At 39.3% G+C, this 8,400-nt stretch overlaps 1 protein-coding gene across 3 annotated transcripts in view; it reads right to left on the minus strand.

The window, feature by feature from the left end:
• tmem71 (transmembrane protein 71) overlaps nucleotides 1–8,085 on the minus strand; it is a 26,615-nt gene extending 18,530 nt beyond the window's left edge. Inside the window, exon 1 of one of the 3 annotated variants that reach the window (XM_021612631.3) lies at nucleotides 7,876–8,085. The gene's annotated coding sequence lies outside the window, so the exon portion shown is untranslated. The remainder of the gene's footprint in view (nucleotides 1–7,875) is intronic. The other 2 variants (XM_090181754.1, XM_090181753.1) reach the window with 2 other exon arrangements.
• Nucleotides 8,086–8,400: the final 315 nt, after the last annotated feature.

The raw sequence follows: 8,400 nt of genomic DNA on the forward strand, positions 1-8,400 counted from the left end.
GGTCCCTCAGTCAAGCATCGAATTTCAAACACAGATTCAACAGCAAAGACTAGGGAGCTTTTCCAATGCCTTGCAAAGAAGGGCACCTATTGGTAGATCGGTAAAAAAAAAAAAAAGCAGGCGTTACATTCCCTTTGAGCATGGTAAAGTTATTAATTACACTTTAGATGAAGTATCAATACACCCAGTCACTACAAAGATACAGGCGTCCTTCCTAACTCAGTTGCCAGAGAGGGGAAAAAACGCTCAGGGATTTCACCATAAGGCATATGGTGACTTTAAAACAGTTTAATGGCTGTGATAGGAAAAAAACTGAGGATGGAACAACATTGTAGTTACTCCACTATACTAGAAAAAGAAAGGAGCTGCACACATTAGGAACTCAGATGCAAACATTTTATAACCAAAGTTTTGACAGCCAAGCTGTATTCATCAGGGTACTCAGGAAGATGGGGATCCTTAATAAATACTCCACAATAATAACCTAATTGACAGAGTGAAAAAAAGTAAACCTGTACAGAATAAAAATATTCCAAAACATGCATCCTGTTTGTAGGAGTAATACTGCAAAAAATGTGGCAAAGTAAATTAACATTTTGCCCTGAATATAAAGTGATATGTTTGGGGCAAATCCAATATAACACATTACTGAGTACCACTCTCCATATTTTCAAGCATAGTGGTGACTGCATCATGTCATGGGTATGCTAGTAATCGTTAAGGACTGGAACCGGCAAAATCCTAGAGGAAAACCTGGTTCAGTCTGCTTACCACCAGACATTAGAAGATGAATTCACCTTTCAGCAGGACAATAACCTAAAACATAAACGCCAAATCTACCTTAGAGTTGCTTACCAAGAAGCCAGTGAATGTTCCTGAGTGGCCGAGTTACAATTTTGACTTATATTTGCTTGAAAATCTATGGCAAGACCTGAAAATGGTTTTCTAGCAACGATCCACAACCAATTTGACAGAGCTTGAAGAATTTAAGAAAATAATGGGCAGATGTTGCACAATCCAAGTGTGGAAAGCACTTTGAGACTTGGAATCGCTCCCAAAGGTGAATCTAACATGTAATAACTCAGGGGGTTGAATACTTACACTAGTATATATATATACAGTGCCTTGCGAAAGTATTCGGCCCCCTTGAACTTTGCGACCTTTTGCCACATTTCAGGCTTCAAACATAAAGATATAAAACTGTATTTTTTGTGCAAAATTATTCAGCCCCCCCCCTTAAGTTAATACTTTGTAGCGCCACCTTTTGCTGCGATTACAGCTGTAAGTCGCTTGGGGTATGTCTCTATGACATTTTTTCCCATTCCTCCTTGCAAAACAGCTCGAGCTCAGTGAGGTTGGATGGAGAGCATTTGTGAACAGCAGTTTTCAGTTCTTTCCACAGATTCTCGATTGGATTCAGGTCTGGACTTTGACTTGGCCATTCTAACACCTGGATATGTTTATTTTTGAACCATTCCATTGTAAATTTTGCTTTATGTTTTGGATCATTGTCTTGTTGGAAGACAAATCTCCGTCCCAGTCTCAGGTCTTTTGCAGACTCCATCAGGTCTTCTTCCAGAATGGTCCTGTATTTGGCTCCATCCATCTTCCCATCAATTTGAACCATCTTCCCTGTCCCTGCTGAAGAAAAGCAGGCCCAAACCATGATGCTGCCACCACCATGTTTGACAGTGGGGATGGTGTGTTCAGCTGTGTTGCTTTTACGCCAAACATAACGTTTTGCATTGTTGCCAAAAAGTTCAATTTTGGTTTCATCTGACCAGAGCACCTTCTTCCACATGTTTGGTGTGTCTCCCAGGTGGCTTGTGGCAAACTTTAAACAACACTTTTTATGGATATCTTTAAGAAATGGCTTTCTTCTTGCCATTCTTCCATAAAGGCCAGATTTGTGCAATATACGACTGATTGTTGTCCTATGGACAGAGTCTCCCACCTCAGCTGTAGATCTCTGCAGTTCATCCAGAGTGATCATGGGCCTCTTGGCTGCATCTCTGATCAGTCTTCTCCTTGTATGAGCTGAAAGTTTAGAGGGACGGCCAGGTCTTGGTAGATTTGCAGTGGTCTGATACTCCTTCCATTTCAATATTATCGCTTGCACAGTGCTCCTTGGGATGTTTAAAGCTTGGGAAATCTTTTTGTATCCAAATCCGGCTTTAAACTTCTTCACAACAGTATCTCGGACCTGCATGGTGTGTTCCTTGTTCTTCATGATGCTCTCTGCGCTTTTAACGGACCTCTGAGACTATCACAGTGCAGGTGCATTTATACGGAGACTTGATTACACACAGGTGGATTGTATTTATCATCATTAGTCATTTAGGTCAACATTGGATAATTCAGAGATCCTCACTGAACCTCTGGAGAGAGTTTGCTGCACTGAAAGTAAAGGGGCTGAATAATTTTGCACGCCCAACTTTTCAGTTTTTGATTTGTTAAAATAGTTTGAAATATCCAATAAATGTCGTTCCACTTCATGATTGTGTCCCACTTTTTGTTGATTCTTCACAAAAAAAATACAGTTTTATATCTTTATGTTTGAAGCCTGAAATGTGGCAAAAGGTCGCAAAGTTCAAGGGGGCCGAATACTTTCGCAAGGCACTGTATACAGTGGGGCAAAAAAGTATTTAGTCAGCCACCAATTGTGCAAGTTTCTCCCACTTAAAAAGATGAGAGAGGCCTGTCATTTTCACCATAGGTACACTTCAACTATGACAGACAAAATGAGGGAAAAAAATCCAGAAAATCACATTGTAGGATTTTTATGAATTTATTTGCAAATTATGGTGGAAAATAACTATTTGGTCACCTACAAAAGTTTATCTCAATACTTTGTTATTTACCCTTTGTTGGAGGTGATGACAGAGGTCAAATGTTTTCTGTAAGTCTTCACAAGGTTTTCACACACTGTTGCTGGTATTTTGGCCCATTCCTCCATGCAGATCTCCTCTAGAGCAGTGATGTTTTGGGGCTGTTGCTGGGCAACACGGACTTTCAACTCCCTCCAAAGATTTTCTATGGGGTTGAGATCTGGAGACTGGCTAGGCCACTCCAGGACCTTGAAATGCTTCTTACGAAGCCACTCCTTCGTTGCCCGGGAGGTGTGTTTGGGATCATTGTCATGCTGAAAGACCCAGCCACGTTTCATCTTCAATGCCCTTGCTGATGGAAGGAGGTTTTCACTCAAAATCTCACGATACATGGCCCCATTCATTCTTTCCTTTACACGGATCAGTCTTCCTGGTCCCTTTGCAGAAAAACAGCCCCAAAGCATGATGTTTCCACCCCCATGCTTCACAGTAGGTATGGTGTTCTTTGGATGCATCTCAGCATTCTTTGTCCTCCAAACACGACGAGTTGAGTTTTTACCAAAAAGTTATATTTTGGTTTCATCTGACCATATGACATTCTCCCAATCTTCTTCTGGATCATCCAAATGCTCTCTAGCAAACTTCAGACAGGCCTGGACATGTACTGGCTTAAGCAGGGGGACACGTCTGGCACTGCAGGATTTGAGTCCCTGGCGGCGTAGTGTGTTACTGATGGTAGGCTTTGTTACTTTGGTCCCAGCTCTCTGCAGGTCATTCACTAGGTTCCCCCATGTGGTTCTGGTATTTTTGCTCACCGTTCTTGTGATCATTTTGACCCCACGGGGTGAGATCTTGCGTGGAGACCCAGATCGAGGGAGATTATCAGTGGTCTTGTATGTCTTCCATTTCCTAATAATTGCTCCCACAGTTGATTTCTTCAAACCAAGCTGCTTACCTATTGCAGATTCAGTCTTCCCAGCCTGGTGCAGGTCTACAATTTTGTTTCTGGTGTCCTTTGACAGCTCTTTGGTCTTGGCCATAGTGGGGTTTGGAGTGTGACTGAGGTTGTGGACAGGTGTCTTTTATACTGATAACAAGTTCAAACAGGTGCCATTAATACAGGTAACAAGTGGAGGACAGAGGAGCCTCTTAAAGAAGAAGTTACAGATCAGTGAGAGCCAGAAATCTTGCTTGTTTGTAGGTGACCAAATACTTATTTTCCACTATAATTTGCAAATAAATTAATTAAAAATCCTACAATGTGATTTTCTGGATTTCTTTTCTCATTTGACTGTCATAGTTGAAGTGTACCTATGATGAAAATTACAGGCCTCTCTCATCTTTTTAAGTGGGAGAACTTGCACAATTTGTGGCTGACTAAATACTTTTTTGCCCCACTGTACACACACACACACACACACACACACACACACACACACACACACATGGACACCCCTTCAAATGAATGGACCTGTTGCTGACAGGTGTATACAATCTAGCACACAGCCATGCAATCTCCATAGACAACCATTGGCAGAATGGCCTTACTGAAGAGCTCAGTGACATTCAATGTGGCATCCTATAACGTCATAGGGTGCCACCTTTCCAACAAGTTAGTAACATTTCTGCCTTGCTAGAGCTGCCCTGATCAACTGCAAGTGCTGTTATTGTGGAAATGTCTAGGAGCAACAACGGCTCAGCCCACAAAGCGGTAGGCCACACAAGCTCACAGAACGGGACCACCATATGCTGAACAAGTAGCGCGTATAAATCATTTGTCCTTGGTTGCAACACTCTCTACCAAGTTCCAAACTGTCTCTGAAAGCAATGTCAGCACAATAACTGTTCATCGGGAGCTTAATGAAATGGGTTTTCATGGCCGAGCAGCCACACACAAGCCTAAGATCACCATGTGCAAAGCCAAGCGTCGGCTGGAGTGATGTAAAGCTCGCCACCATTGGACTCTGGAGTAGCTACAGCATACAATGACATTCTAGAAGATTTTAAGCTTCCAACTTTGTAGCAATAGTTTGGGGAAGGCCTTTTCCTGTTTCACCATGACAATGCCGCCGTGCACAAAGCGAGGTGGATACAGAAATGGTTTGTGTGTAGATATGTAGCTTTCTGAAGCCAGGTTGAAGGGACCTTTTGAGAAGTGTCTTTTGATGTTACTAGTATAAAGCCACAGCCTTGATGCACTCGACCATTCGGGAAAGCGTACGTTGTCTTAAATAAAAGGCTGACATTCTGTCTCTTATGGCACAGGGATGGCATTTCACTTCGCAATACGGACGTCAACATAAACACGTGACTCGGAACATGGCATCTCAAATATATCACAGGTCCTTATGCTACAGAGTAAAACCAAGTCTTAAGGCCTGAGAGCTGTGCATATCTCCCAGAACAAAAAAAAAAGGGGATACATGGATGTTGTGTGAGCCAGCAGTGGAACAATGCTAGAAAGCCAAGGGCTGTTGACATGGACAGTCGATTGTGTCTTTTGCGCTGGGCAATGAAGACAAAAGCCAGCAGGCCTCTTCAGTCATGTGGCTTAAGTTGTCATTGTTTTTAAACACCGTTTAAAGAGTGAACGCTCAACCACAGCATACACAACCCGGATTTCCTGAGGAAGTGAAAGGCAGCTATCTTTCTTCCTGTGTGTTCATTTGACAGTAAAAGTAGAGTCACTATGTAGAATGAGCAACATTAGACAAACATGGGTATGAAAATGTATAATACAATGGCAATACACTACTGGTCAAAAGTTTTAGAACACACTCATTCATGTGTGTCCAAAGCTGTCATCAAGGCAAAGGGTGGCTATTTGAAGAATCTCAAATATAAAATATATTAAGATTTGTTTAACACTTTTTTTTGGTTACTACATGATTCCATATGTGTTATTTCATAGTTTTTATGTCTTCACTATAATTCTACTATGTAGAAAATAGTAAAAATAAAAACTTTTGACTAGTAGTGTACATTACAATGGTTTTGATTATAGTCTTACAAAGTACCTAACAGTAAAGTGAATCATGGTCATATAATGACTTTACACAATAACCATCATTGGTTACAATGACAACAGTTCAACAATTCACAAAGCTAAGTAGTGATAGGTGATGTGACAAGTAAAATCTAATCAACACTTTTCCATGTTCTGTAAAGTTTCTCTTGATAAGCCATGTATCAATATAATATACATTTATATTTGAGTACTTGAAGTGTTTTTAAAGGCTAGATACATATCCCACCACAAGCCAAAGATCGCTTGTGCAATGACTATCTTCCATCATTTGGAAATGGAAAATTACGTAATAGACATAAAAGCAATTAGTTTACAACAGATGAAATGGTGGCAACAACAACAAAAAACACTACATGTTTTACACTACAATTGATGAGTGACATTATCTTAATGACTATTTAATTGTATGTCTACAATATATATTCAGCGCTGGCATTGTAGACATTTACCTACAAATAATGTCAATGATATACAGTGTGGTCGGAAATGATTGACACCCTTCTGTATAAAATAATTCAAATACTGAGCTTGGTTGTATGCAAAATAACTTTGGGAAATTATACTTTATACTAATACAAGAAAGATTTTGTTTAACAAGTAATATTTGTATTTTTCCCAAAAAGGTAGTGGTCAAAATGATTGACAACCCTAAAAATGATGAAGTTGTCAAAAGTTTTGTATTTGTTCCAATATTTCTAGCACGCAATGACTACATCAAGCTTGTGACTGAAACTTGTTGGATGCATTTGCAGTTCGTTTTGGTCGTTTCATATTATTTTGTGCCCAATAGAAATTAATGGTAAATAATATATTGTCATTTTCAAAGTTCTGTTATTTTTTCAGATTGACTGACCTTCATGTCTTAAAGTAATGATGGACTGTCGTTTCTCTTTATTTGAGCTGTTCTTGCCATAATATGGACCAAATGGGGCTATCTTCTGTATATCACCCCTACATTGTCACAACACAACTGATTGGCTCAAACGAATTAAGGAAAGAAATTCCACAAAGTAACTTTTATCAAGGCACACCTGTTAATTGAAATGCATTCCAGGTGACTACCTCATGAAGCTGGTTGAGAGTGCAAAGCTGTCATCAAGGCAAAGGGTGGCTATTTTCAAGAATGGAAAATATAAAATATTTAGATTTGTTTTACACTTTTTTGGTTAGTACATGATTCCATATGTATTATTTCATAGTTTATATGTCATCACTATTATTATACAATGTAGAAAATAGTAGAAATAAAGAAAAATCCTGGAACGAGTAGCTGCGTCCAAACTTTTGACTGGTACTGTATGAGTAACCATAAATACTGTAATTGCTTTATTAGGTCAGAGCTTGAATTAAGCATAAGTTAATTGGTGTCTTTCAGACCTGCTGAGAAGTGCAAATTCTATTTAACTATCCCAGTTTTGCCTCAGGACTGCATGCCATATGATACATGAGGCATTGCTTTGTTATTTGTCTGAAATTGACATTTGAGTTTCAATTGAAGAAGAAAAAATACTATTGCAATTCACTATTGTTATCGCCTATTGTGCTTTCACCCCTTCCGACAAATTCTAAATGAAAGCCTGTCATCTGAACCTAGCAGGTTGGCTACCGGTAGGCCCCGACTGATGATGCAGGATCTGATGATGCTGGAGCTTTTGCTGCTGGAGGAAAGGGCCTACATAGAAAAGGCTATTTGCGGATACAGGGTGCTAGCAAATAGCGTTGCAGCAAAAGCCCACTGATTATAGACTAATACTGTCCTTGACGAATGCTAAGAATGCGTAGGCTATAACGATACCGTTCATCATAAAACAACAATATTCATATAGGTGTTAATTTCAACAAGGATTTGAAATGAACACTCAAAAATACATAAATACTGTGTGTCTATTGAATTTCTTATAACATTTAAGTGTAGATCTATCAAGTTCAAAGTCAAGCAGAGAGAAAACAATAGCTGTTTGGTGGAATAGATAGAATAATCAAATAAAATATTACGTTAAAAGCGATAGGACTACTTACAAACGAGAGCTTATCGAAGTCTTTCTGTATGTCCCGGAGAGCGGTAGGCTGTACATAAGCTGCATATGTTTTTTATTTAGGATCAATCTATTCTAAACGTTAAGATACGTTCAACAATTCAACATGCAAGCCGTGTTGATATTGCCTGGCTACATAGACTAGTATTCTACCAGCAGCACAATTTACAACGTCAGTTTGTATGGTAATGACGAAACCATCAAAATAAAAGCCCGCATTTCAAAACATTGCAATGTGGATAACTAATTCAAAAGAAATATAATTTTAAATCAATGCCCACTTTTATTGTGCCAACAAGAAAATGCAAAAAGTAATTTATGTTATGATCCACACTTCTTTGAAAATATATATAATAATTTATCAAGCCTACAACAATACAATACTATTATTTTGGTGGGAGATTATATGGTTTTAAATACCTCAATGGGTCATAAAGGAAATCACATTACTGTCAGGTTTACTCCCGCTCCCTCCCTCCGGCACTCAACGTCACTGGTCTACTAACCA

Source organism: Oncorhynchus mykiss, chromosome 8 (genome assembly GCF_057628025.1).
Source record: "Oncorhynchus mykiss isolate SJ-2025 chromosome 8, ASM5762802v1, whole genome shotgun sequence".
NCBI lineage: Eukaryota > Metazoa > Chordata > Actinopteri > Salmoniformes > Salmonidae > Oncorhynchus > Oncorhynchus mykiss.